The sequence below is a fragment of the Arachis duranensis genome, chromosome 7 (assembly GCF_000817695.3).
Source record: "Arachis duranensis cultivar V14167 chromosome 7, aradu.V14167.gnm2.J7QH, whole genome shotgun sequence".
In the NCBI taxonomy this organism is placed as follows: domain Eukaryota; kingdom Viridiplantae; phylum Streptophyta; class Magnoliopsida; order Fabales; family Fabaceae; genus Arachis; species Arachis duranensis.
The window spans coordinates 74,799,399-74,808,076 of record NC_029778.3 but is presented as its reverse complement, the minus strand read 5'-3'; positions in this window follow the sequence as shown (position 1 = coordinate 74,808,076).

The window sequence follows — 8,678 nt, the reverse complement described above, 5'->3', positions numbered from 1 at the left end:
AGCTGTGAAGGGCCACATTAGAGTTCCACAAGAGTTCGGTTTCGAAAGTAGTAAAAGGAAATATAATACCTAGTTGGCTAAAGAAATAGTCATAGGCATAAAAGAAAGGACGCTCTATTCGATCTAAGAGAGGGAAGCTAACTCTCTCCTCAGGGTTGGGCAACACCAGTTCATAGTTCTTCTCATCCTCCCTACGCTCACAGATCCTATGAAATCTCCTAAGTTTCTCACAATACTCCGGGTCGGCCACAGTGACACACATCAACACTATGGAATCTAACCAGTTAGCCATACCCGCAGGGACCTTCGTAGACATCTCGATAATATTCTTATGCGAAGACATAAGAAAAATACACCTACAACAAAAAAAAAATTGAAGAAGGGTCACTACTAAAGCAACTTGGATAGAATCAAAGAAAACAGAAGCAACCAGTAACCAACAAAATGCAACAGCAAAAAAGGGCGCCTCACGGCTCAAAAGTCCACCAATTACAACCCAAGAGGCACCCTTTGGAGGCAACGATACAGAATACACAAAGGAAGAAAGGCTGCAAGCCAAAACCCTAGCTCTCTCAGGTGCCAACATTTCTTCGGGGGCACAAGCCAAGCAAAAAGATCAAAACTTTTTCAGAAAATGGAAACATGCAACAACACTAGAAGCTAAAAATAAAGAAGGATCGCAGCTATCACATGAACAACAAAAGAAAGATAAAACACTAACCTGCGATGAAGAAAAAGCAACTGCAGATGCACAGCGAAAGCACCTACGATCTAAAAACACCGCTCGAAAACTCTAGAAAAGAAGGAAGCTTGGGGCAAAAATGAAAGGGCCAACCAAACGAAAGTCTTTCGCAGAGAAACAAGAACTAATAAAGCAAAAGAAAGAAGGAAACTGAAAGAACCCAAAACCTCTCTAATTTCAAATTGAGCGAGGGAATGAAATGACAAAGGGAATTAAAAGCCCTATTAAAAGGCTTTAAAAGCGTTCACTCAAGACCTAAACTGATGCACTTGGGAGTGACGCCACATTTAAAAAATGCCTCGTGATTCAAAATCATTAAAGACATGAAGATAGCTCAAGAAGAGGACGGATCAGACGATGCTTGAGCACGACTTCCACGAAGAGGTCGAAGCTCAGAAAATGAGCACAACCTCACGAAAAGAGTGAAGCTCAAGCAGGGGCACTGTTTATACACCGGTCCGAGCTACAAGGTCTGAGTTGACTCAAAAGTAAATAAATTGACCTTTTGAAAAGTTGGTCCATTACCGACCTCTTTACAAAGAGCTCAAAAGACCGCAATAGAGGCCCAAGAAGGCCCAGAACAAAAGGACACCGCCCACTAGAAGGCGGTTGACCAAAAGATACAGATCTCCTCCCCAAAAGATAAGATAAGATAACCAACTTATCTTAAAGGAAGATCATCAAGCATTACTATAAATACACTGGAGTACTGATGAGCGGATAATTTATACGCTTTTTGGCATTATTTTTATATAGTTTTTAGTATGATTTAGTTCATTTTTAGTATATTTTATTAGTTTTTAAGCAAAATTCACATTTCTAGACTTTACTATGAGTTTGTGTATTTTTCTGTGATTTCAGGTATTTTCTGGCTGAAATTGAGGGACCTGAGCAAAAATCTGATTCAGAGGCTGACAAAGGATTGCAGATGCTGTTGGATTCTGACCTCTCTGCACTCGAAGTGGATTTTCTGAAGCTACAGAACTCTACATGGCGCACTCTTAATTGCGTTGGAAAGTAGACATCCAGGGCTTTCCAGAAATATATAATAGTTCATACTTTACGCGAGTTTTGATGACATAAAATGGCGTCAAAACACCAGCTCTCTCCTCTTTTCTGACGTCAAAATGCCAGAACTGGCATAAAAGTTGGAGTTAAATGCCCAAACTAGCATAAAAACTGGCGTTTAACTCCAAGAGAAGCCTCTACACGTGTGAATCTCAATGCTCAGTCCAAGCACACACCAAGTGGGCCCAGAAGTGGATTTCTGCATCATTTACCTATTTCTGTAAACCCTAGTAGCTAGTTTCATTATAAATAGGACCTTTTACTATTGTATTTTGATCTCCGGATCATAGAGAAATTCTGGATATCATATTTTCATACTTGAGGAGGCTGGCCATTCGGCCATGCCTGGACCTCCAGACCACTTATGTATTTTCAACAGTGGAATTTTTACACACCATAGATTAAGGTATGGAGCTCTGCTGTTCCTCAAGTATTAATGCAAAGTACTATTGTCTTCTTATTCAATTCAAGCTTATTCCTATTCTAAGATATTCGCTTGCACTTCAATATGATGAATGTGATGATCTGTGACACTCATCACTATTCTCAACCTATGAACGCGTGCCTGACAACCACTTCCGTTCTACCTTAGATTGAGCGTATATCTCTTAGCCTCCATTCCGAAAGATCGGAGTCTTCGTGGTATAAGCTAGAATTATTGGCGGTCATTCCTGAGATCCGAAAAGTCTAAAACTTATCTGTGGTATTTCGAGTAGGATCTGGGAAGGGATGACTGTGACGAGCTTCAAACGCGCGAGTGTTGGGTGTAGTGACAGACGCAAAAGGATCACTGGATTCTATTCCAACATGATCGAGAACCGACAGATGATTAGCCGTGCGGTGACAGCGCATTTGGACCATTTTCACTGAGAGGACGGGAAGTAGCCATTGACAATGGTGATGCCCAACATACAGCTTGCCATGGAAAGGAGTATGAAGGATTGAATGAAGATAGTAGGAAAGCAGAGATTCAAGAGGGATAAAGCATCTCCATACACTTATCTGAAATTTCCACCGATGATTTACATAAGTATCTCTATCTTTATTTTACAATTTATTTATCTTTTAATTATTAAAACTCCATAACCATTTGAATCCGCCTGACTGAGATTTACATGGTGACCATAGCTTGCTTCAAGCCGACAATCTCCGTGGGATCGACCCTTACTCTATTACTTGGACGACCCAGTGCACTTGCTCGTTAGTTGTGCGAAGTTGTAAAAAAAGAGTGAGATTACAATTGTGCGTACAAGTTGTTGACACTATTGTGTATCACAATTTCGTGCACCAAGTTTTTGGCGCCGTTGCCAGGGATTGTTCGAGTTTGGACAACTGACGGTTCATCTTGTTGCTCATATTAGGTAGTTTTCTTCTTATTTTATTTTCAAAAAATTTTCAAAAATCTTTCAAGAATTTTTTTCTCCTTTTTTCATTTTTCCAAAATGATTTTCGAAAAAAACCAAAAAAAAATTCATAAAATCATAAAAACTCAAAAATATTTCATGGTTCTTGTTTGAATCTAGGGCCAAATTTTAAGTTTGGTGTCAATTGCATGATTTTAATTGTCTTTCAATTTCGAAACACATGCATTGTGTTCTTGATGATCTTCAAGTCATTCTTGATGAATTGCCTTGTCTGATCTTCATGATTTATTGATTTGCACAGCATGATGTTCTACATATGCATTCTTGCATTCATATGGCCTAAACATGAGAGAGTTCTAAGTTTGGTGTCCTCCATATTTTCTTTCATTAAGAAAATTGAGTTCTTGATGTTCATCTTGATCTTCAAGATTGTTCTTGGTGTTCATCTTGACGTTCATAATGTTCTTGCATATATCTTGTGCTTTGATCCAAGAGTTCATCTTAACTTTCATAATGTTCTTGCATATATCTTGTGTTTTGATCCAAGAATTATATGTTTCGACTCATTTTGTTGTTTTTCAAAAATTGAAAACATATCTTCTTGAATAAAGGATTTAGCAAAATGAAGATCCAAGAACATAAATCAGAGGAATTACAGAGAAAAAAAAAACTGGGCATTCAAAACGCCCAGTGAAGAAGGAAAACTGGCGTTTAAACTCCAGCCAAGGTACTTGGCTGGGCATTTAAACGCCCAAACCATGCAGCAATTGGGCGTTAAACGCCCAAAACATGCAGCTTCTGGGCGTTTAACGCCAGGATGACACAAGGAGAGGAATTTTGTTTTCAAATCAAATCTTTTTCAAATCTTCATATTTTTTTCAAAATCAAATCTTTTTCAAAATCATATCTTTTCAATCATATTTTTTTCAAAATCAAATCTTTTTCAAAATTTTCAAAAATCTTGATTCAAAAGTTTCAAGTTTGTTACTTTCTTGTTAAGAAAGGTTCAAAATTTGAAATTTAGAATCATATCTTTTAGTTTCTTGTAAATCAAGTTATTAATTTTAAAAATCAAATCTTTTTAATTTTTATCTTTCCAATCATATCTTCAAAATCATATCTTTTTCAAATCATATCTTTTTTAAAATTCTAATTTCAAAATCTTTTTATAACTTCTTATCTTTTTCAAATTTATTTCTTATCTTTTTCAAAACCACTTAACTACCTTTTTCACTTCAAATTTTCGAAAACCACTTCCAATTTTTCAAAATTTCATTTAAAACTTAATTAATTTTAAAAAAATTAGTTTTCGAAAATTCCCCCCTCATCTTTTTCCATTTAAACACTAACATTCCTCCTCCATTGTCAATTCTAACTCCATCTCTCTTTGTGTGTTCGAATTCTTCCTTACTTACCTCATCCTTCCATTCTTGTTTTCCTCTGACACCTCCAGGAATCTCTATACTTTGACATAGAGGATTCCATATTTTCTTTGTTTTCTTCTCTTTCATATGAGTAGGAACAAAGATAAAGGCATACTTGTTGAAGCTGATCCTGAACCTGAAAGGACTCTGAAGAGGAAGCTAAGAGCAGCTAAAGCACAAAACTCTGAAGAGGACCTCACTAAAATTTTCGAAAAGGAAGCAGCAAAAGAAACAATTATGGCCGAACCAAACAACAATGCAAGGAAGATGCTTGGTGATTTTACTACACCAACTTCCAATTTTTATTGAAGAAGCATCTCAATCCCTGCCATAGGAGCAAACAATTTTGAGCTAAAGCCTCAATTAGTTTCTCTACTGCAATAGAACTGCAAGTTTCATGGACTTCCATCAGAAGACCCTTGTCAGTTCTTAACTGAGTTCTTGCAGATCTGTGATACTGTTAAGACCAATGGAGTTGATCCTGAAGTCTACAAGCTTATGCTTTTCCCTTTTGCTGTAAGAGACAGAGCTAGAACATGGTTAGACTCACAACCTAGAGATAGCCTGGACTCTTGGGATAAGCTGGTCACGACTTTCTTAGCCAAGTTCTTTCCTCCTCAAAAGCTGAGCAAGCTTAGAGTGGATGTTCAGACCTTCAGATAAAAAGATGGTGAGTCCCTCTATGAAGCTTGGGAAAGATACAAGCAGCTGACCAAAAAGTGTTCTTCTGACATGCTTTTAGAATGGACCACATTAGATATATTCTATGATGGTATGTCTGAATTTTCCAAGATGTCACTGGACCACTCTGCAGGTGGATCCATTCACCTAAAGAAAACGCCTGCAGAAGCTCAGGAACTTATTGAAATGGTTGCAAATAACCAATTCATGTATACCTCTAAGAGGAATCCTGTGAGTAATGGTATGCCTCAAAAGAGAGGAGTTCTTGAAATTGATGCTCTGAATGCCATACTGGCTCAGAACAAAATATTGACCCAACAAGTCAATATGATCTCTCAGAGTCTGAATGGATTGCAAAATGCATCCAACAATACTAAAGAAGCATCTTCTGAAGAAGAAGCTTATGATCCTGAGAACCTTGCAATGGCAGAGGTGAATTACATGGGTGAAGCCTTTGGCAACACCTATAATCCTTCATAGAAAAATCANNNAAACAAGATCCTCCATTAGAAATTTGGAGGCACAAGTGGGCCAGCTGAGTAAAAGGGTTACTGAAACTCCTCCTAGCACTCTCCCAAGCAATACAGAAGAGAATCCCAAAGGAGAGTGCAAGGCCATTGATATAATCAACATGGCCGAAACCTTAGAGGAGGAGGAGGACGTGAATCCCAATGAGGAAGATCTCAAGGGACGTCCAATGGTCAGTACGGAATCCCCTAATGAGGAACCAAAGGAATCTGATGCTCATACAGAGACCATAGAGATTCCCTTGGACCTCCTTTTACCATTCATGAGCTCTGATGACTATTCATCTTCTGAAGAGGATGAAGACATTATTGAAGGGCAAGTTGTCCAATATTTAGGAGCAATCATGAAGCCAAATGCTAAGCTGTTTGGTAATGAGACTTGGGAGGAAGAGCCTCCCTTGCTCACTAATGAACTGAATACATTTGTTTAGCAAAATTTACCTCAAAAGAAATAGGATCCTGGTAAATTCTTAATACCCTGTACCATAGGCATCATGACCTTTGAGAAAGCCCTGTGTGACCATATGATGCCACTCTCTATGATGGAGAAACTGGGAATCTATGAGGTACAGGCTGCCAAATTCTCATTGGAGATGGCAAATAAATCTATGAAAAAGGCTTATGGACTAGTAGAGGACGTGCTAGTGAAGGTTGAAGGCCTTTACTCCCCTGCTGATTTATAATCCTAGACACTAGGAGGGATGAAGATGAATCCATCATCCTAGTAATTGATGTTGACAGAGGAGAGTTGATCCTTCATGTGAATAAAGAACGCCTTGTAGTAAAGACTCAAGGTTCTCCATCTGTAACCATGGAGAGTAAGCATGAAGAGCTTCTCCCAATACAGAGTCAAACAGAGCCCCCACATTCAAACTCTAAGTTTGGTGTTGGGAGGCCGCAGCAAAACTCTAAGTTTGGTGTTGAGAGATCTAAACCATACTCTGATCATCTGTGAAGCTTCATGAGAGCTCACTGTCAAGCTATTGACATTAAAGAAGCGCTTATTGGGAGGCAACCCAATTTTATTTTAATTTTATCTATATTATTTTGCTTTCTTTTAGGTTGATGATCATGTAAAGTCACAAAGACAATTACAAAAATAAAGAAAAAAAAATCAAAAACAGCATTGAAAATAGCACACCCTGGAGGAAGGACTTACTGGAGTTTAAACGCCAGTAAGGGTAGCAAAATAGGCGTTTAAATGCCCAATCTGGCACTTTTCTAGACGTTTAAACGCCAGAATAGTGCACCAGACTGGCGTTTACATGCCAAAATAGGGCAACAAACTGCATTTAGATGCCAGAACAGGAAGAAAAGCTGGCATTTAAACGCCAGAACAGGGCAGCAAACTGGCGTTTAAACGCCAGAATTGCACTCTAAGGCGTTTTGTATGCCCAATTGGAGTAGGGATGAGAATTCCTTGACCCCTCTGGATCTGTGGACCCTACAGGATCCCCACAACCTCAATTCACTCTCTCTCCTCTTCACACCTTTCTACAACACTCTCCACTAAATACCCTTCACCAATCACTTCCTTAACTCTTCCGCAAAAACCCCCACCCACCTTCAAAATTCAAAACCATTTCCCTCTCAAGCCCACCCAAACCTTTCGGCCACTCCCCCCTTTTCCCTATCAATGCCCCCCTTCACTCCTTCATTTTCACACATCCCAACCACCTTCTTCTACCCTTGGCCGAACCCTATACACCCTCCATATCCTCCATTTTCTTCTTTTTCTACATCTTTCTTTCTTCTTTTGCTCAGGGATGAGCAAATATTTTAAGTTTGGTGTGGTAAAAGCATTGCTTTTTGTTTTTTCATAACCATTTATAGCACCTAAGGCCAGAGAAGCCTCTAGAAAGAGGAAAGGGAAGGCAACTGCCTCCACCTCTGAGTCATGGGAGATGGAGAGATTCATCTCAATGGTCCATCAAGACCACTTCTATGAAGTTGTGGACAAGAAGAAGGTGATCCCTGAGGTCCCTTTTAGGCTCAAAAAGGGCGAATATCCAGAAATCTGACAAGAGATCCGAAGAAGAGGTTGAGAAGTTCTGCCAACCCCATTCAACAAGTCAGAATCTTAATGGTTCAAGAGTTCTATGCAAACGCATGGATCACTAGGAACCATGATCAAAGTATGAACCCAAACCCAAAGAATTGGTTTACAATGGTTCGGGGGAAATACTTAGATTTCAGTCCGGAAAACGTGAGGCTAGCGTTCAACTGCCAATGATGGAAGAAAATGCACGCCCCTACACTAGAAGGGTCAACTTTGATCAAAGGTTGGACCAAGTCCTCATGGACATATATGTAGAAGGAGCTCAATGGAAAAGAGACTCAAGAGGCAACCCGGTTCAATTGAGAAGACCGGATCTTAAGCCTGTGGCTAGAGGATGGTCAGAATTCATCCAATGCTCTATCATTCTCACTAGCAACCGATCTGAGGTAACTGTGGATCGGGCCATCATGATCCATAGTATCATGATTGGAGAGAAAGTAGAATTTCATGAAATTATACCTCTAGAACTCTACAAGGTGGCTGACAAGCCCTAACCTTTGGCAAGATAGCCTTTCCTCATCTCATATGTCACCTTTGCTATTCAGTTGGGATTGCCATAGAGGGAGACATCCTCATTGAAGAGGACAAGCCCATCACTAAGAAGAGGATAGAGCAAACTAGAGAGCCCATTCATGGCACTCAACAAGAGCATGAGGAAGTCCCTCATCAAGAAATCCCTGAGATGTCTCAAGGGATGCAATTTCCTCCACACAATTATTGGGAGCAACTCAACACTTCTTTGGAAAGCTTGAGTTATAACATGGACCAATTAAGGGTGGAACACCAAGAGCACTCCATCATTCTCCATGAGAT